The sequence below is a fragment of the Henckelia pumila genome, chromosome 4, assembly GCF_033568475.1.
Source record: "Henckelia pumila isolate YLH828 chromosome 4, ASM3356847v2, whole genome shotgun sequence".
Lineage (NCBI taxonomy): Eukaryota > Viridiplantae > Streptophyta > Magnoliopsida > Lamiales > Gesneriaceae > Henckelia > Henckelia pumila.
The window spans coordinates 171415232-171437169 of NC_133123.1; positions in this window are offsets into that span (position 1 = coordinate 171415232).

A 21938-nucleotide genomic window follows, 5' to 3' on the forward strand; every position below is an offset into this window, starting at 1 on the left:
GTAATACGGAAGAGCATGTTTCTTACTTGCGGTTGGTACTGCGGACTCTTCGAGATGAGAAGTTGTACGCCAAGCTGAGCAAGTGTGAGTTCTGGATGGATAGAGTGGTTTTTCTTGGCCATATCATATCCAGGGAGGGAATTTCTGTTGATCCAAGCAAGATTGAAGCGGTACTTAATTGGTCGCGTCCGACGACAGTTGCTGAGATCCGTAGTTTTCTGGGTCTAGCAGGGTATTATCGTCGCTTCATTCTGAACTTCTCTCAGTTAGCTCGACCGTTGACGCAGCTTACCCGTAAGGGTGTGGATTTTGAGTGGTCCTCCGAGTGTGAGGAGAATTTCCGTGAGTTTCGACGGCGGTTGACTTCTGCGCCGGTGTTAGCATTACCGTCAGGATCTGGAGGGTATGTAGTTTACACGGATGCTTCTCTTCAGGGGTTAGGTTGTGTCCTGACTCAGAATGGGCATGTGATCGCATACACTTCTAGACAGCTGAAGCTTCACGAGGACAACTACCCAGTCCATGATTTGGAATTGGCAGCCATTGTGTTCGCTTTGAAGATCTGGCGTCATTATCTTTATGGCGAGAAATTTGAGATCTTCACCGACCATAAGAGTCTCAAGTATTTGTTCACTCAGGCAGAATTGAACATGAGACAGAGACGTTGGATGGACTTACTTAAGGACTATGATTGCGAGATTAAGTACCATCCGGGAGCTGCTAATCTCACCGCTGATGCTTTGAGTCGCAAGGTGCGACTATCCGCACTTCAGACTTGTTCGATGTCTAGTGCGATCAGTGACTGTTGTACTTCAGGTTTTACCTTCAAGCATAAGAAAGGTATGCAGAGTATCCAGATGTTTGCGATATTATCTGAGCCAACCTTGTATTCGCGGATCCGAGATGCTCAGATGTCTGATTCAAAGACCCAGCGTTTAGCTCGTCTAGCTAACGAGGGTAGCTCGTCTGGATTTCATTATCAGTCAGATGGCTTTCTGTGTTTGTCTGGTAGGCTTGTGATTCCGCAGGATGAAGAGTTACGAGAGGAGATTTTGTCTCAAGCACATCGCACTAAGTTGAGTATTCATCCTGGGAGCAACAAGATATACAAGGATCTACGTACTCGTTTCTGGTGGAAGGGAATGAAACGCAGTGTTTATCAGTTTGTTTCGAGATGTTTGGTGTGTCAACAGGTCAAGGCAGAGCACCGACGACCTGGAGGATTGCTTCACAGTCTGCCTATTCCTGAATGGAAATGGGAGTTTATCACTATGGACTTTGTGACCCATTTGCCGGTATCCCCGAGGAACTGTGATGCTATCTGGGTTGTGGTGGACCGACTCACCAAGTCAGCGCATTTCATTGCCTATAGCCGGGAGTACAATGTGGATCGTATGGCTCGGTTGTACATTCAGGAGATCGTTCGACTTCATGGAGTGCCTGTGAGCATTGTCAGCGATCGGGACCCCAGGTTTACTTCTAGATTCTGGGGGAGTGTTCAGCGTGCGATGGGTACTACTCTCAGTTTGAGTACAGCCTATCATCCAGAGACTGATGGTCAGTCAGAGCACACTATCCGTACGTTAGAGGATATGCTTAGAGCATGCGTCATGGATTTTGGTTCAGCCTGGCAGGATCATTTGCCGTTGATCGAGTTCGCTTACAACAACAGCTATCACACTAGTATTGGGATGGCACCTTTTGAGGCGTTGTATGGGCGACATTGTCGTACTCCACTCTTTTGGGAAGAAGTGGGGGAGAGACAGGCTGAAGGACCGGAGTTTATCCAGCAGGCGATAGACATTGTTGATCAGATCAAGAAACGGATTAAGACTGCACAGGATCGTCAGGCCAGCTATGCTAATATCAAACGTAGGCCTTTGCAGTTCGAGGTCGGGGAGAAAGTGTTTCTGAGAGTGTCACCTTTCCGCAAGATTCTCAGATTTGGCCTTAAGGGCAAGTTGTCTCCCAGATTTATCGGTCCGTTTGAGATCTTGGAGAGCATTGGCGATTTGGCTTATCGACTAGCTTTGCCACCGCATCTATCCAGTATTCACGACGTGTTCCACGTATCTCTGTTACGACGGTATGTGGCGGATGAATCTCATATTCTGCAGCGATCTGAGGTTCAGGTGGACAAGGATTTGACTTATGTTGAGAAACCTCTTCGTATCCTGGATTATAAGGATAAGGTTTTACGGAACAAAGTCATTCCTTTGGTTTTAGTTCAGTGGCAGCGCCGAGGCACTGAGGAAGCTACTTGGGAGCTTGAGGAAAGGATGCGTAAAGACCATCCTGAGTTGTTTTGATTCCATTCTTTAAGTTGTATTCAGTTGCAAACTCTGTAAACGTTTGATTTGAATAAAGAATGTTTTTGATTTCTGTATTTGCATTCGGTACTTAAGATTTGATTTCGAGGACGAAATATCTTAAGTGGGGGAGAATGTAGTAGCCCGTACCCTAATTGAGTAATTAAAGGAATAATGCTAATTAATTGAATTGGGTATCGGACGGATCGGAAGCTCCGAAGGCACGATTGGAAGTTCCGAACAGGATCGGAAGCTCCGATGAGCGATCGGAGGCACCGATGTTATTACGTCAGGCATGACATGTGGTTGGATCGGAAGCTCCGATCAGGACCGGAAGCTCCGATCACCCCTATCCGGAGTCAACAAGTGATATTTTGACACGTGGTAGATCAGGATCTTCGGAAGCTCCGATGGCAGGATCGGACGTTCCGATCGGGGTTCGGACGTTCCGATCAAGGATCGGAAGTTCCGATCGTTGTCTATAAATAGAAGGCCGAGACTTCACTTTCAAATGCCAATTTCGAGTCCTCCTTTCCTTTCTAGTCCTTTTGGAGCTGTTCTAGTCTTCTTAGGCTTGGTCCGGAGGTCGGCGGGGCGTTCGGTAGTCGTAGCGGAGTTGTGCCCAAGTTCTGGAGGCATCGACATCAAAGGGCTAACGACGGACGAAGGTATAGCTTTTGCTCCCTATAAATATTTAGGAGTATGCAATAGCTTAGTTAAGGCTTTTAGAGCACTTTAATGATAGTAGTATCATTTGGCAGTGTAGAGCGGACTATAGGCGTGGACCTAGAGTTGGTAGAGCTTGCACTGTTTTGAGGTACGAAAGTACTGTTCGAGATATCCTGACTGAGTATGCATGTATTATGTGACTGCATGAATTATATGCCATGATATTATGCTGCATTCATTTGCATCTTGCTGTATCTCTTTCGAGATGTCTGTTAGTAGGGTTGTACCCTATCCTGTTAGTGGATGGACTTCCATCGATTTGGGTCCGGCGTATCCACAGTTATCTCGGTATGGGAGCCACCTCCTGAAGCGACGGCACAGCATGCTACATACCAGGGCCCGGTCTGTTTCTGTTATCTGATCCTTGACCTCGAGTCTATAGGGAGTTCACTTTGCATGCATGTATACTCATACTCTCGTGCTGAGCGTTTTATGCTCCCGTCTCGTACTCTGTATTTTCTGGACACCCTATTCCGTGGGGCAGGTTTGCGATTGGACGAGGAGGGTGGATCCAGGAGGGGCTAGTCAGCGGTTGGCCGGCTGGAGCTTCGCTTAGGTTTTATTACTGTTGTTTAGGTTTATACAGCTATTCGATTTGGTTGTATATTATTGGATAATTACAGATTCCTTTACTTGGGATTGTATAATGTTATTTGGATTCCGCAGTTTTATTCTGATATCTGTTTAATTAAGTTAATTGCATGCATAAGTTCTGTTTAGTAGGTGATCCGGGTAAGGGTCACTACAACAACAGTTATCAAGCAAGTATCGGTATGGCGCCTTTTGAGGCTTTGTATGGTAAGAAGTGCCGATCTCCTTTGTTTTGGGACTATGTGTCCAAGTCACCTGATATGGGACCGGATATGCTTCGAGATATGGCAGAGCAAGTAAAGATCATTCAGTCGAGAATGAAGTCAGCTCAGGATAGACAGGCAAAGTATGCAAATATCAGACGTAGAGCTCTGAGTTTCGATCAGGGAGACCGAGTATTCTTGAAGATTTCTCTTTTCAGGGGCACTGTTATATTTGGAAAGAGAGGGAAGTTATCTCCAAGATTCATCGGACTGTACGAGATTTTCAAGAAGTTAGGCGATCTTGCCTACAGACTTGCACTTCAGCCATCTTTAATTGGTATTCACGACATTTTTCAAGTCTCTATGTTGCGAAAATATCATCCAGATCATTCTCATATTCTTCAGCCTGACGAATCCGAGCTTGACGAGACTTTGAGCTACTTTGAGAGACCGATTCAGATCCTTGACCGAAAGGAGAAGCAGCTCAGAACCAAGTCAATTCCTTTAGTGAAAGTTTAGTGGAGCCGTCACGGAGTTGAGGAAGCAACTTGGGAGACAGAATCTGAATGAGACAACGTTTTCCTGAGTTATTCGGATGACGTGAGTTCTTTTTACTGTCTTTTGTCCTTTATTCTATCTTATGTGATTGATTCTTATTGATTTTGAGGACGAAATCTCTTTTAGAGAGGGGGAATTGTAACGCCCCAAATTTATCTTAATTGAGTTTATTTGAGATAATCAGAGATTTTAGAATTCAAGAGCCGATTTGATTTTGATCAGGGTCTATTTTGCAATTTTCGGAAATTTTAGGTACTAAAATGCAAATATAGAGTTTTTTATAATATCTTAGCTTGTTGACTTGTCTTCACTCATCCATCATCTTCTCCATATCGGTTTCCTCCATTAAAGCTTGGGAAACATTTCTTCAAGCTTTTCTATTCCGGTTTCTGCTCGATCTATCCTTTAGAATTTATTTATGAAGGCAGATTAGCGATCACGACAGCGAGAGCTTAGTTCTATCATAATTTTTTCACCGATCAGTTATACTTCTATTTTCGGATGTTTTTAGAATCGGCTGAGTTTTGGTTATGTTGTTCTTGAGCTAGTTCTTATCGTTTATTCTCAGTCAGGTTTGAAATAGAGCGTCGTTCGGATTTGTTATGATTTTTGGAAGCATAATTCAAAAAATTGGATTTTGAGATGTGTTGAATTTGATTTGTTATTGATGTTTTAGCATTGGTTTGAGTTGTTTGCAATTCTATACTGTTGTCTGTGTTTCCGGTTTGATTAGTTTATAGCCGTTATGCCGCCGGTTTGAGTTTTGGGATTTTGAACCATTTGAGTTGTTGAACTTTTGGCTATTGGGTTTGTTCGTCGTTGTTGATCTTCTTTTGCCTCCGTACAGATTTGTTTGAAGTCTGTTGAGCCCAGAGTTAGCAGAAGTCGAACATCGAAGAGATTAGACGAAGAGCGGTAAAGAGTTTACCTTGAGCGTTTGTTGTTGTTTTAGGTTGTATAGATTTTGATATAACCTCTTTTGTAGATTAACCAGAGTTAGAGCTATTCGAATCGAAAGGTACAAGCAGTCATCATTTAAGCGGGATAGAACACTCGAGACAGATGGTTCTTGAGTTTCCCTTAAATCACATACTTGCATCAATTATTTTTCTAGAATAGGAGAACTTGTATTTTGTTGTTTGAACTTTTGTTATATGGCTTAATGCTTTACGTTTTTCTCATGCATTTATCTCGAGCCTAAATATTTTGATTTTGGCAGGCTATACGCCCTTTTTGTTTAGACGTTTTGGGAGCTATATTGCGAGTGGCTTGAGTTGTAGAAGTTCACCTAGTGTCAGCATACTTCTTATAGTTGCACCAAATTCTATGAAATTGAGATACGTGGCACCACCTCGATTGGGAGAGTCGGTGAGTTGTTATGTGATCTCATCCTCGGGATCCCAAAAGCATAGCAGCAAGTCCTTGATTATCAGAATTGATATCCCAGTTTTAAAGACATGCATTTCATTCGTATTAACATTGAATATGTTGTCTTTATATCATGTTTTTGATATATTACTTGTTATTGCATGTTATGTTCCTTTTACTGGGAATATCTTTCTCACCGAAAGAGTGGGTGCCCGGTGAGCCAACTTGTGGCTAAGGGCTTTGATGACTCTTTGTATAAACAATCTTTTGTTTAATATTATTTACACTTTAATTAATGGCAATGACTTTGTCTTTCTTCATATTGTTATATTGTGATATACTATTGTTGTTTTGATAAAGACCTTGAATATACTATAGTGTATGTAAGATGTGGTAGAACATGGGGATGTCTATCATGAAACACATCTTATAGTCACTGTATATTCTAAACTGTTCCTAGTCGATTGAGCCGTCCGATAATAAGGATAAGGATCGCTCGAGTTTGAGACTAGCATTTGCGATGCAGAGTACCACGTTTCATTGGTAAGGAACATAGAGATGTTCGAAGCATGCAAATGGATATTCATACGATGAATGATCGAACTACCCTATCCGGACTTTCCAAGTGGTTATCACTTATCGAGTGGATAAAGTCCGCGGTTTTGGTTGTACACTATTAGTCCTTATTACTTGAAACATCATTGAGACTCTATATGCTAGTACTGTGCTTTGACTCGTTTACCGACTCTATTGGGGTCATCAGGTGTCGGGATTGGGTACAGTTACAACACATATAGGAGTCGATGCTTTGTTGTCAAGGATTCACCACATACTTACGAGTGTGGATATCCTATGCGATCTGAGGAGATATTAGTGTGACGAATCTCTGGCCAGAGTACATGATGTGGTTTAAGAAATGGTTTCTTAGTAGCACATGCGATGTCACTATTTGATCTTCAAGATGTATTGCATAGTTATCGAATCTCGAACGACTCTCGATATACCAATGGTTGTTGATTCGATCGGGATATATGGATGAAGGGACCGTACTGTACGCTAACCAAAATCTATTGGTTCTTGTAGGCACTATCAGTGATACCTAGGGAATCATGGGGCGATGTTGCTAGGCGCTCTTACCATGATTCGATGGGCAAGTCGGAAATTGTTGTTCCGAGTCACAAGGAGTTGTGAGCCCACGGCTAGCTGTATCCCTGAACCATTTAGGGTCACACAGTGTAATGGATTTTTAATCCCCGTTGAGATAGTTAAATTTAAAGAGTTAAATTTAATGAACAAAGAAGTTGGACTTCTTAATTATGAGTAGAGGAGTAAGATTTCCTAAAATGACATAGGGATGGGCATTTTTGGAAATCACTGAATTCGGATTCAGAAAAATTTATCTTGACTTTAAAAGGTGCAGAAATGGTTTCTGTGCACATTGGTGAAATCGGTTTATCAATCGGAGTCACGATGAATTTTATATTAATTTTTGAACATGCGGGCTTTGCTTGTCGGGCTTGAACTTATGACTAATGGGCCCTAAGCTGTTAGTGGCCTACATTATAAATAAGTTATTGCAGTACAGAAATTACACACAATAGGTCACAAAATATTTTTAAAACCCTAGCTGCGTTTTTAATAAGTGGCCGCCCCCTCCCTCCCTCTGCTCGGTAAAATCCAGTCTGTGAATTTTGAATTGCAGTCTGGTTTAACGGATCAAATTCGTTAATTCTCTTCGTAGAAACTTCTGATAGATTTTCTAGTGCAATCTATCAGAGGGATTAAATATCCGTTCGTGGACCTGATTGAAGAACAGTTCGTCCATCAGTTCCAGGGATATACAACAAGAGCAGAGAAATCTGTTGGTGTCCAAAATCTCGATTCGAGATTAAAGTTAAAAATTTATAATCGTTATTTAATTTTTACACACACACAATTTAATCGTAAGGTTGATACCTATTATGGAATCGTTCCATACAAAAATTTTAAACTTCCGCTGCACCGGGTATCAATCCTAATTGATCTGATCGCCACGTTCTCCAACACCTTTTACTGGGAATATCTTTCTCACCGCAGCTATCCGAATGTTGCTTTGTTTTGTATGTGTACTTAGCAACAGGTGGGGCAGGATCGAGTCAGCGGAGACTTGGTTAGCATCAAGATCAAGGAATAGGAGTGAGACTCGGTTTAGAATTCGAAAAGCAAGTCAATCTAGTTATATGTTGGAACATGTTTAGAACTCGAACTTCTTAATATCTGTTGTATCGTTTATGCAAGTATTGAGGTTGTATTCTTTTGTTGCGTGTATTGAATGGATTTATTAAGTTGAGTTGGCAAGTTATTTTTTGGTTTTTGTTAAGAGCTGCCATCGCTCGATCAGTAGAGTTTGACCGATCGAGCGAGGGAGCTGTAGCCTATGTTCTGTTTTTGTAAAGTCTTGCCCGCTCGATCGGTTGAGTTTTACCAATTTAGCGGAGCAGGTCATGAGGCGGGCAGCATAGTTGGAAACCATGATCGCTCGATCGGTTGAGTTTTACCGATTGAGCGAGGCCCTATTCTTCAAAAAAAAATTCTTTTTATTATTTGCTTTTTAATCTTGGATCTTGTATGCTTAAATCTTTTATTAACCCGAGATTAGATGATTAGAACCGAGGTCTCACACTTGAAGGAAGTTTTAATGGTGGAATCGGCTAGGAGAGAAGAATAAGACACGCATAGTCACATGACAAACTATCCAAGTGTTATATAAAAATCCATTTTTGAACTTTAGTCATTGAATTCTTCAAAAACTGCAGATCAGTCCTTGATCAAATATCAATTTAGCCCTCGAATTTCATAATCTCTGAATATCAATATTAATCTCCTATAATCTCGATTTAGGTAATTTCGGGGCGTTACTGATAAGTGTATTTTATACACTTAATTTATATATGATTTTAATGGTTAAATATTTGTTTCGAGCAGCTTTATGTGGGTATTTTGTTGTTTTTGTGTTTGTAGGAGAGTATGGAGATTTATTTGGAAAAGAGAATAAAAATGATATTTGTGAGAAAATGGAGAAAGAAATTAAAAGGAGAAAAGAAAAGAATAAAAGAAAGGAAGAGAAAAGAAAGAAGAAAAGAAAGTACAGAGAAGACTTAATGGGCTTTGTAAATGGGCCAATTTGTTGGCGCTAAAACTTAGCGCTTAAGGGAAAACTATCGCGCAAGTGTGTGAAGCGAGAGAATTGAAGCCAGAGCCCTATGCGCGCCCTCCTGGGTTTTAAAGTGCCCGCGCGTCGCTATCAGTGCTTTAATCGGAAAGGAAACTTTCTATTTTCTTGGGCTTTTGAGTACGCTATAAAAAGAGATTTTTTTTAGTCTGAGAGGAGGAGCCGCCACACACAATACACATATCAGAGAAATATTTTGTGGATTTGATCGTGAACTTTTGGGAAGGATTTCTGGAGCTTAATTGAAGAACGAAGACGGAGTTCGATAGACCGGACATGGCGTCGACGACGGATTTGTTTCTTTTATCTTTATTTAGTTAATTCTGAATTTATGTTTGGATTTTTGAACATGTTTTATTTTATTCAGAATTTTATTATGAACTAAATTTTTATAGTCTAGAGGTCGGATGGAACCTGGTGTAGACACTTTCATTAATTCTTGATTTTATTGGATTCAGTTTCTTCTAGATTAATTGTTTTTTCTAGAATTGATTGTCTTTTCAATTATATGATCAATAATTGATTTGTTATATTTATTTGAAATCTGGCACTCGGGAGAGGAGATTTTGAATAGGACCATTGAAAAATACACTGTTAATTATTTATATTGCTCGGGAGAGTGTATAATTTTAACAGAACTTTTAAAAAGAACATTGTTTTGAATTGATCACTGCAAATAGATTCTTAATAGGGATATTGGAATTGAATTGTAGTTGATATAGTTTATTCGGCACTCGGGAGAGGGAATAATACACTTAAGTGTTCTTGGATATTAATTCCTTGAAATTCATGAAGATTAATTAATTAGGATTGATTGTTGTTGAAACCAGTTGAAATCTATACCTCTAGACCATTTTTCTTGGATTGATATTTATTTGAAAGTTGTGTGCGTGCTATCAAAAACATCTTGATTATTTTTATTTTTCTGCAAAATTATCAAAGTTTAATTTTCTAGATAAAGTTTAGACTATTCTAATTACAAGCATTAAATATTTTTATTTTATTCCCTGTGGGATCGATATCTAATTTTATCACTATATCAAAACTTGACACTCGTACGCTTGCGAGGAAATTTCACAACAAGTTTTTGGCGCTGTTGCCGGGGAGTAAATTTTGATTATTTTTTAGTCTTGTTACCAATTAGTCTAGATTTTAATTTAGAGTTTTTATTTTTTTGATTTTTAATTTTCTAATTTATTTCTTTTGTTTTCATTGCAGTTTTAGTGAATATATTTGGCGTGTGAGAGCGAAGGAAAAAATCAACTAACACCGGTGAAATTCGGGCTGACGACTATAAACCAAGCGCTACTTGGGAGGCAACCCAAGCATTTTCTTTTATTTTATTTTTTTTGCTTTATTTTTTTTGCTTATTTAATTTTTGTTATTTAAATGTTTTTAAGTATTTTTTATTATCAATTTTTGAAGTTTTTTTTTTATTTTAAATTTTTTTTTCAGGCTCCAGAATCTCAAATTCGAGCAAAGGGCGCGCCCACCCCATCAATCGCGCGCCCGCGCATCCTCTTCGCTTTACTGATGCACGAACAGCGCTCCAACACGCGCAATCGCGCTACAAATCTGCGGTCCATGAAGCGCTAACGCGCAACCACCAACAGCTCCTTCCTAGCGCTATCGCGCCCACCACCCTGCGCCAACGATTCCCGTCAGCGCCACACCACCGTGCAATCACGCTCCTGGCCTCTCCATCTGCGCTTACTACAGCGCTATCGCGCATACCAGCTTCCCCAACCATATGCGCGAACGAGCTTCATCTTCTGCGCTTGTTTAAGCGCAATCGCGCCCTTCTTTCTCCCCAACAGCGCATGCCTCCATCACCTCTTCCTTGCATGAACAACCCTTCAGCAGCAATTCCATGCGCACATGTTCTTCCCAGCTACTCCTTCCATAAGAACTCGAAGTCGATCTTCTCCTTCACTTGTGAGAACAATCAGTTTTCATGCGCATTCGAGTTCTTAAGGAGGCATCATCTTGCGATCACAAGCCTCACAAAGGCCTTTCTTCCTTGCACATTCACATCTAATGGCTCCACTATAAGCACTCAAATTTTTCTTCCATTAGCCATGAAGTATTTTATGCTTGCTTGCTTTAGGCTTTATTTTTGTGACTTAATCGTGTGCTTGTCAAATTTTCAGGTTAATATGGATTTTGATGGCAATGGCCATGATGGTTACACTGAGTCCTGATGCTCGGTGTCGAAGGTATGAGTCCCTTGTTCGTCCTTTTTGTTTTTAATCATTAGGGACAATGATTATGTTAAGTTTGGGGGAATGAATCAATTTTTTTTTGATTTAGTAGTTGGTTGATAGTTGATTATTTGGATTATAGATGTGCTTCATAGATAAAATTTTTGTTGTTTTTGTTGTGAGTTGAAAAGGAGTCAAGAAAAAAATGGATGCATGGCTGATGAAAATTTTTTTTTGTGCTATAACTGAAATCCATGATTGTTCACCTATCTGACAAATATTTTTGAGAAAATGGAACCAATTGAATGAATAATTTCTTATATACTCTGTGATTAATACTTGAATCTGAGTTTTGAAACATACAGACATAGATATGATTGAGGCATTGTTTGAATTTTTGGGCCTGAATTTTCATTGAAAAAAATTTTTTATCCTTAGTTGCTCATTTGAGCTTACACGTATATGAGTACTTTGAGGTAAAAAATTCTGAATTTGTTGAAAATCATCGTTTACTGCTGATGATTATCTTTTCTGCACTGATTGGAATTTGTATGAATTAATTGTGGATTGAGACTTGTCTAAAACTAGCACTCTTCGTGGCGAAATATGGGCAAACACTGAGATTAGGAATGATTTAGGCGATTTTTTTGAAATTGTTTGAGCCTTTCAAGCTACCTTTTAATGCATGTATCCCTAGTACATTGTTTGAGCTTTATTGAAAATCGAATGGCATGCGTGTAAATGTGTGATTAAACCCCCATTCGTAATTATTTCAAGGTCCTACATTGACTACCTGAATAGCCTATACACTATTTCCTACCTTTAAGGGAGTAATTTGAATGCTAAAATGTTTTATGCTCCTAGTTTTATTTGTGAGAAAAAGGATTGGTGTGGTGGTGAATTGAAAAGAAAAAATGAAAAAGGTAGTAGAAAAAAAAATGATGAAAGTTGAAAAGAGTTGTGAAAGAAGATGAAGTTGAGAAAAAATTAATGAAGTGAATTGAAGAGAAAAAGTGTGAAATTGTGAATGAAAAAGGAGTCGTAATTAGAGTTTGATAAATATGAATTACTCCTTATTTGAATTCTTATTCTTCGTTTGTAGCCATGAGCCAGACCTTACATTATGAGCCAATTTAAGTACTATTGACTGAGTCTCAGTTGCCCAATATACTAGTGGAGAAGAGTTGCGAGAATTTAGCCTATGGACTGTTGATTGATACTTTTAATGATTATGAATTTTGATCAAAACACGCACACACTATTATTCTTGGCATTTACCTATTTGTGAGTGTTTTTGATAGATATCCTTGATTTGATCCTATGCTACCCTGAAAAGTCCTCATGATCTATGAATGTTTGAATTGAACTTGGATAAAGGTGTTTTGAACATGAGTTGCAGAGATTGTGAGTTCATGAGATTATTTTTGTTATGGCTGAAAAATTTCAAGTGTTAAGTGGGTGTGACATGATTGGATTTGAATTTTTTTTGAAATTATTGCTGATGTCATTGCTCCATAATATTTCTTGACTATTCTTGTTGGTTTGATAGAATGAGTTTTTGGAATTTAATTGTTTTGCTCGAGACTAGCAAAAGTCTAATTTTGGGGGTATTTGATAAGTGTATTTTATACACTTAATTTATATATGATTTTAATGGTTAAATATTTGTTTCGAGCAGTTTTATGTTGGTATTTTGTTGTTTTTGTGTTTGTAGGAGAGTATGGAGATTTATTTGGAAAAGAGAATAAAAATGATATTTGTGAGAAAATGGAGAAAGAAATTAAAAGGAGAAATGAAAAGAATAAAAGAAAGAAAGAAAGAGAAAAGAAAGAAGAAAAGAACGTACAGAGAAGACTTAATGGGCTTTGTAAATGGGCCAATTTGTTGGCGCTAAAACTTAGCGCTTAAGGGAAAGCTATCTCGCAAGTGTGTGAAGCGAGAGAATTAAAGCCAGAGCCCTATGCGCGCCCTTCTGGGTTTTTAAGTGCCCGCGCGTCGCTATCAGTGTTTTAATCGGAAAGGAAACTTTCTATTTTCTTGGGCTTTTGAGTACGCTATAAAAAGAGATTTTTTTTAGTCTGAGAGGAGGAGCCGCCACACACAATACACATATCAGAGAAATATTTTGTGGATTTGATCGTGAACTTTTGGGAAGGATTTCTGGAGCTTAATTGAAGAACGAAGACGGAGTTCGATAGACCGGACACGGCGTCGATGACGGATTTTTTTCTTTTATCTTTATTTATTTAATTCTGAATTTATGTTTGGATTTTTTTTTAACATGTTTTATTTTATTCAGAATTTTATTATGAACTAAATTTTTATAGTCTAGAGGTCGGATGGAACCTGGTGTAGACACTTTCATTAAATCTTGATTTTATTGGATTAAGTTTCTTCTAGATTAATTGTTTTTTCTAGAATTGATTGTATTTTCAATTATCTGATCAATAATTGATTTGTTATATTTATTTGAAATCTGGCACTCGGGAGAGGAGATTTTGAATAGGACCATTGGAAAATACACTTGTAATTATTTATATTGCTCGGGAGAGTGTATAATTTTAACAGAGCTTTTAAAAAGAACATTGTTTTGAATTGATCACTGCAAGTAGATTCTTAATAGGGATATTGAAATTGAATTTTAGTTGATCTAGTTTTTGGCGCCGTTGCCGGGGAGTAAATTTTGATTATTTTTTAGTCTTGTTACCAATTAGTCTAGATTTTAATTTAGAGTTTTTATTTTTTTGATTTTTAATTTTCTAATTTATTTCTTTTGTTTTCATTGCAGTTTTAGTGAATATATTTGGCGTGTGAGAGCGAAGGAAAAAATCAACTAACACCGGTGAAAGTCGGGCTGACGACTATAAACCAAGCGCTACTTGGGAGGCAACCCAAGCATTTTCTTTTATTTTATTTTATTTGCTTTTATTTTTTTTGCTTATTTAATTTTTGTTATTTAAATGTTTTTAAGTATTTTTTATTATCAATTTTTGAAGTTTTTTTTTATTTTAAAATTTTTTTCAGGCTCCATAATCTCAAATTCGAGCAGAGGGTGCGCCCACCCCATCAATCGTGTGCCCGCGCTACTAATCTGCGGTCCATGAAGTGCTAACGCGCAACCACCAACAGCTCCTTCCTAGAGCTATCGCGCCCACCACCCTGCGCCAACGATTCTTGTCAGCGCCACACCACCGCGCAATCGCGCTCCTGGCCTCTCCATGCTCCTACTGCAGCTCTATTGCGCATACCAGCTTCCCCAACCATCTGCGCGAACGAGCTTCCTCTTCTGCGCTTGTTTAAGCGCAATCGTGCCCCTCTTTCTCCACAACAGCGCATGCCACCATCACCTTTTCCTTGCATGAACAACCCTTCAGCAGCAATTCCATGCGCACATGTTCTTCCCAGCTACTCCTTCCATAAGAACTCGAAGTCGATCTTTTCCTTCACTTGTGCGAACAATCAGTTTTCATGCGCATTCGAGTTCTTAAGGAGGCATCATCTTGCGATCACATGCCTCACAAAGGCCTTTCTTCCTTGCGCATTCACATCTAATGGCTCCACTATAAGCACTCAAATTTTTCTTCCATTAGCCATGAAGTATTTTATGCTTGCTTGCTTTAGGCTTTATTTTTGTGACTTAATCGTGTTCTTGTCAAATTTTCAGGTTAATATGGATTTTGATGGCGATGACCATGATGGTTACACTGAGTCCTGATGCTCGATGTCGAAGGTATGAGTCCCTTGTTCGTTCTTTTTGTTTTTAATCATTAGGGACAATGATTATGTTAAGTTTGGGGGGATGAATCAATTTTTGTTTAATTTAGTTGTTGGTTGATAGTTGATTAGTTGGATTATAGATGTGCTTCATAGATAAAATATTTGTTGTTTTTGTTGAGTTGAGTTGAAAAGGAGTCAAGAAAGAAATGGATGCATGGCTGATGAAATTTTTTTTTTGTGCTATAACTGAAATTCATGATTGTTCACCTATTTGACAAATATTTTTGAGAAAATGGAACCAATTGAATGAATAATTTCTTATATACTCTGTGACTAATACTTGAATCTGAGTTTTGAAACATACAGACATAGATATGATTGAGGCATTGTTTGAATTTTTGGGCCTGAATTTTCATTGAAAAAAAAATTTATCCTTAGTTGCCTATTTGAGCTTACACGTATATGAGTACTTTGAGGTAAAAAATTCTGAATTTGTTGAAAATCATCGTTTACTGCTGATGATTATCTTTTCTGCACTGATTGGAATTTGTATGAATTAATTGTGGATTGAGACTTGTCTAGAACTAGTTCGGACACTCTTCGAGGCAAAATACGGGCAAAAACTGAGATTAGGAATGATTTAGGCAATTTTTCTGAAATTGTTTGAGCCTTTCAAGCTACCTTTTAATGCATGTATCCCTAGTACCTTGTTTGAGCTTTATTGAAAATTGAATGGCATGCGTGTAAACGTGTGATTAAACCGCCATTCGTAATTATTTCAAGGTCCTACATTGACTACCTGAATAGCCTATACACTATTTCCTACCTTTAAGGGAGTAATTTGAATGTTAAAATGTTTTATGCTCCTAGTTTTATTTGTGAGAAAAAGGATTGGTGTGGTGGTGAATTGAAAAGAAAAAATGAAAAAGGTAGTAGAAAAAAAAATGATGAAAGTTGAAAAGAGTTGTGAAAGAAGATGAAGTTGAGAAAAAATTAATGAAGTGAATTGAAGAGAAAAAGTGTGAAATTGTGAATGAAAAAGGAGTCGTAATTAGAGTTTGATAAATATGAATTACTCCTTATTTGAATTCTTATCCTTTGTTTGTAGCCATGAGCCAGGCCTTACATTATGAGCCAATTTAAGTACTATTGATCGAGTCTCAGTTGCCCAATATACTAGTGGAGAAGAGTTGCGAGAATTTAGCCTATGGACTGTTGATTGATACTTTTAATGATTATGAATTTTGATCAAAACACGCACACACTATTATTCTTGGCATTTACCTATTTGTGAGTGTTTTTGATAGATATCCTTTATTTGATCCTATGCTACCCTGAAAAGTCATCATTATCTATGAATGTTTAAATTGAACTTGGATAAGGATGTTTTGAACATGAGTTGCAAAGATTGTGAGTTCATGAAGTTATTTTTGTTATGGCTGAAAAATTTCAAGTGTTAAGTGGGTGTGACATGATTGGATTTGAATTTTTTTTTGAAATCATTGCTGATGCCATTGCTCCATAATATTTCTTGACTATTCTTGTTGGTTTGATAGAATGAGTTTTTGGAATTTAATTGTTTTGCTCGAGACTAGCAAAAGTCTAATTTTGGGGGTATTTGATAAGTGTATTTTATACACTTAATTTATATATGATTTTAATGGTTAAATATTTATTTCGAGCAGTTTTATGTGGGTGTTTTGTTGTTTTTGTGTTTTTAGGAGAGTATGGAGATTTATTTGGAAAAGAGAATAAAAATGATATTTGTGAGAAAATGGAGAAAAAAATTAAAAGGAGAAAAGAAAAGAATAAAAGAAAGGAAGAGAAAAGAAAGAAGAAAAGAACGTACAGAGAAGACTTAATGGGCTTTGTAAATGCGCCAATTTGTTGGCGCTAAAACTTAGCGCTTAAGGGAAAGCTATCGCGCAAGTGTGTGAAGCGAGAGAATTGAAGCCAGAGCCCTATGCACGCCCTCCTGGGTTTTTAAGTGCCCGCGCGTCGCTATCAGTGTTTTAATCGTAAAGAAAACTTTCTATTTTCTTGGGCTTTTGAGTACGCTATAAAAAGAGATTTTTTTTAGTCTGAGTGGAGGAGCCGCCACACACAATACACATATCAGAGAAATATTTTGTGGATTTGATCGTGAACTTTTGGGAAGGATTTCTGGAGCTTAATTAAAGAACGAAGACGGAGTTCGATAGACCGGACACGGCGTCGATGACGGATTTGTTTTTTTATCTTTATTTATTTAATTCTGAATTTATGTTTGGATTTTTGAACATGTTTAATTTTATTCAGAATTTTATTATGAACTAAATTTTTATGGTCTAGAGGTCGGATGGAACCTGGTGTAGACACTTTCATGAATTCTTGATTTTATTAGATTGAGTTTCTTCTAGATTAATTATTTTTTCTAGAATTGATTGTCTTTTCAATTATATGATCAATAATTGATTTGTAATATTTATTTGAAATCTGGCACTCGGGAGAGGAGATTTTGAATAGGACCATTGGAAAATACACTGTTAATTATTTATATTGCTCGGGAGAATGTATAATTTTAACAGAGCTTTTAAAAAGAACATTGTTTTGAATTGATCACTGCAAGTAGATTCTTAATAGGGATATTGGAATTGAATTGTAGTTGATATAGTTTATTCGGCACTTGGGAGAGGGAATAATAAACTTAAGTGTTCTTGGCTATTAATTCCTTGAAATTCATGAAGATTAATTAATTAGGATTGATTGTATTTGAAACCAGGTGAAATCTATACCTCTAGACCATTTTTCTCGGATTGATATTTATCTGAAAGTTGTGTGCGTGCTATCAAAAACATCTAGATTATTTTTATTTTTCTGCAAAATTCTCTAAGTTTAATTTTTTAGATAAAGTTTAGACTATTCTAATTACAAGCATTAAATATTTTTATTTTATTCCCTGTGGGATCGATATCTGATTTTATCACTATATTAAAACTTGACACTCGTACGCTTGCGAGAAAATTTCACAACAGTTACATTTTAATTGTTGGTTCAGGTTTGCTATGTAAGTAGTAGTTTTTGACATGCCCGTATAGGAACCGATCGTTGACTATAGGGTTGCATCATTTGTTTCAAATATATTATGTATGTTAGAGTCATTAGATTTTTAAGTGTTATTTACATAGATTTTAATTTCAATCATGAGTTGTTGAACTTGCAAACACGATGAATGCTCTGTACTCTTGTATTTGAAAAATTTTCCCACATGTTTTCTCATCTAAACTCTTGAAAATGTCAAAAAATACGGGACTTCACACTTCTATGTTGCATTTTATGTGTCATGTATATTATATATTTATTGATTAATTACATTATGCTGCATGTGCATATTTATGTTGAGTCGTATCTCCTTCGAGATAGTATTTTGAGTAAGGTCGCTGAGCCCTTCACCCTTGATTTATGGTTGGATACCGGGAGACACCGTGATGATGGAGACCCATGCTATGGTGATCATGAAGAGTGTGGGAGTTTACCAAACGGAGTTGACTCCAGATGTTACTACACACTTAGAAGTTTAGACTCAGCATGACTTGGTATTTGACCAGTTATCCAGTCATTTTGCATGAACCATATCAGTCTATATACTCATATTTATGAGCTGAGCGAGTATCGCTCACGTCTATATTGTTACCATGGCCAACCCATTCGACAGGACAGTTTCACGTTTGCAGGGGCGGATTTACTGTAGGGCAAAGAGGGGCCCGTGAATTTTTGAATTTTTTATTAGTATATAGTTTTTTTTTTTGCTTTTGGTATATATATTATATGGCCACCTAAAATGTTAGTTGTTGGCATTTGGTCTTGTGGTTGGCCTTCCAAATTAACTTAAACATGTGGTGCAAGTTTGAATCTCTTATAGGCCATCTATCTTTCACTTTTTAGTTTTGTTTTTAGTTTTATTATATGTTCTCACTTAAAACCCTCTTTCCAATTATTTTAATTTGAAAACATAGCACCTTTTATTTTAAACTATATTAAAGCTTTTTTATTTTTTGTTATTTAAAAAGTTACCATCATTTTTTTAAAATAATAAAATACTATTGATTTTTTAATTTTTTAATTTCTTATTTTACTCAGCTTCAACACAAATCTTGCTCGATTTTTCACATATTTGAAGTGATTTTAAGGTTTGAGATTTTGGGATTTTTGGTAGCTGATAATCTCATTGTTTTTAAACCAAGTTTGGCGAATTTTAGGTTTCTTAGATCAAAATTTGGCTCTGTTTTTTCATTTTGGTTCATAACTTTTTTAATCTATTTCGTTATGTAGTGACCCGTATCCAGAATTAACGATTAATGAGTATATTAATCGTGTGATCATGTTTAGATTAATTAAAAACATGATTAAAGAAATTCCTGGTGAATTAACGGAGTCCGAAAATAGATCCAGAACACTTGGAAATAGTCGGGAAGGTTCCGAAACTTAGACATGATTGGAGGCTCCGAACCAGGGATCGGATGGTCCGAAATGTTTGGGTTCGGAGGCCTTGAACCAGTTCGGATGGCAGTAGTTCGGACGATCCGAAGAGGGATCAAACGATCCGATCTCCCTCAGATAAGATAATATAAGGAAATAATTTGATTGGCCAAGACTAGAGTTCGGACGATCCGAAGTGTTGGATCATACGGTCCGAACATTAGCCCAGACAGGTGTCCGGAGGAGTGATGTCATGGATGACGTAAGAGAATATGCGTGCATGAATGTATGAGCAAAAAGTGAATGCGTAAAACAATAAGAAATACCTGTATTTATAGGGGCTGGAGGGGTAAGTTGTCTTGCTGAGGTAGGATTTGTGTCAGAATGTGACTATACTCAAGGTATGAATCTATATCAAGTAGAACTCAGCCAGCAATTAGGACTCTTGAACCAACCTATGAATCATATCAAATCTCCAATTTATTAGATCTCGTCCTTATCTGGTAAAGATCCTCATATATTTACGGCGATCGAATCTTCTAGATATTGGGCCTCTAGGTTACCCAGTTCTGGCTCGGCCCAATGGGCTCAGCAATTAGGGCTTTGTACCATGAATCACCTTTGATATTTGATTGGGCCTTCACCCATCCCTAGATCTCGTGTTATGCCCAGGTCGGGCATTTTCCCTACCCATATAGAGCTCGACCCAATGGGGCTCGACAACTGGAACTTGAACCGTAAATATTATCTTTCTGTGTTAATTGGGCCCTTATTAATCTTGGGTCTTGACGCACAACAGAATTTATGAATTTTAAGATATTTTTCCCAGACATTGGTTATTTGGTTCGGGTCGAACCAGACCCAATTATTTATGGGGCATCAATTATATTAAATTTTTATTTACACAATTTTTTAAATCATATAAAAATAATTTAAATAATTTTTTATTTTGACAATGAAATTTCGCTTTTAAAAATATTAAATTTACACGCATCGTAGTATGCTAAATATGCTATTATAGTAAAATTATTTGTGAAGTATTATAATATTAGAGTAATTTACTGTTTTTAGAGTAATCATAAATGCGTAGAGTTACATAAATATATTATTCCGTATGTATTGCATCATCTATATATCTTTAATGTGTCTATAATTTGCATTATTTTGTTTTTTTTACATTGAAATATATATTTATGGGTAGAGCCGTCAATTTGGGATAGGCTCGTCAGGTCGTCCCGCCCTGCCACATAATTTAAGTGTGTTGGATTGAAATTTTTTCAACCAAACAAAAGGTGGGCCTGGGTTGGCCCGCGGGCCTGGAGAATTAATATATGTATTTTTTAATGAAAGTTGTGAATTTTTTTGAATTTATTATTTTATATAAAATTTACACTTATAAAATCAATAATTAAAATTTTTATTAATATGTTTCTATTAATATTTATTTATAAAATTAAATTTATAATTAATTATAATGATTTTTATTTATTTTTATTTGTAGTGAACCAACCCGCGGACCGGCCCGCCAAATCCGCAACCCATCTTGAGTTGGATTAGGTTGAGGATTTTCAGCCCGTTAGGATGGTAGGCCGGCACGTCCTCGACCCGCCAAAATATGGGTTTTTGGTGGGCCAACCGGCCCCGCCATAAGTTAGTCCGTCTGACAAGCTCTATTGTGGGTGAGTTGTCCTTTTAGTACTTGAATTCCTTGCAAGACATTTCTTCTCTTTATGTAGCAGCCAAAGGATGTTAGGACTAAGCTTTCAACCACTTCGGAAAAATATGCATTGGCCGACCTTATTATTGTAATTGTGGGAAATCTTCTTTGGTGGAATGAAATGAAATCATATCTAAATTACTATTATTTGCCTAAATTACCCACTAATATATTATTGGAAACCTATTATATTGTCAATGTTGTATGGTGGCGATATCGCTCATTTTGATGTCTTGTGTATATTTTTGAAAATTTTATCTTCATAGAAAAATCCAAGGCGAATTCTAGCTAATATGACATTCTTCTCAATTGGCCCAAAACTTTTTTTCTTTTTGTTTGAAATTGTAATTTACTTACAAAATATATTATCTACCACATCACTGTTTTTCGAATACCAAATTTATATATGGGTTCTCAACGACGAATCAACGATGGATTTTTTTTTTTTATCTTGAGAGCTGAAAACATAAAATTTGATTTTTTAAAAAATTTCCGATAGAAATTAAATTATATATGGGTGACTTCCCATTTTAGTTCTTGAATTACTTACAAGACATCTCTTCTATTTTATGCTCCATAGGATGTTGGGACTAAGTTTTCATGAACCCTTTGGTATTGTTGGCCCACCTAGTTGTTGTAATTGTGACAAATATTTTTTTGTTGAAAGTAATGAAATGAAATCATATTTAAATTGTCATCATTTACATAATTACATTTAAATTACCATGAAAAGCATTATTGTCAATATCTGTGGTGATATCAACCAATTTTTTTTTTTTTTTTTTGACGTAGATATCAACCATTTTTACCTACTCGTGTACCGACAAAATGTTTTTTCATATAAATTTATTTTTTTTTCTGTTTCCCTTTTCCACT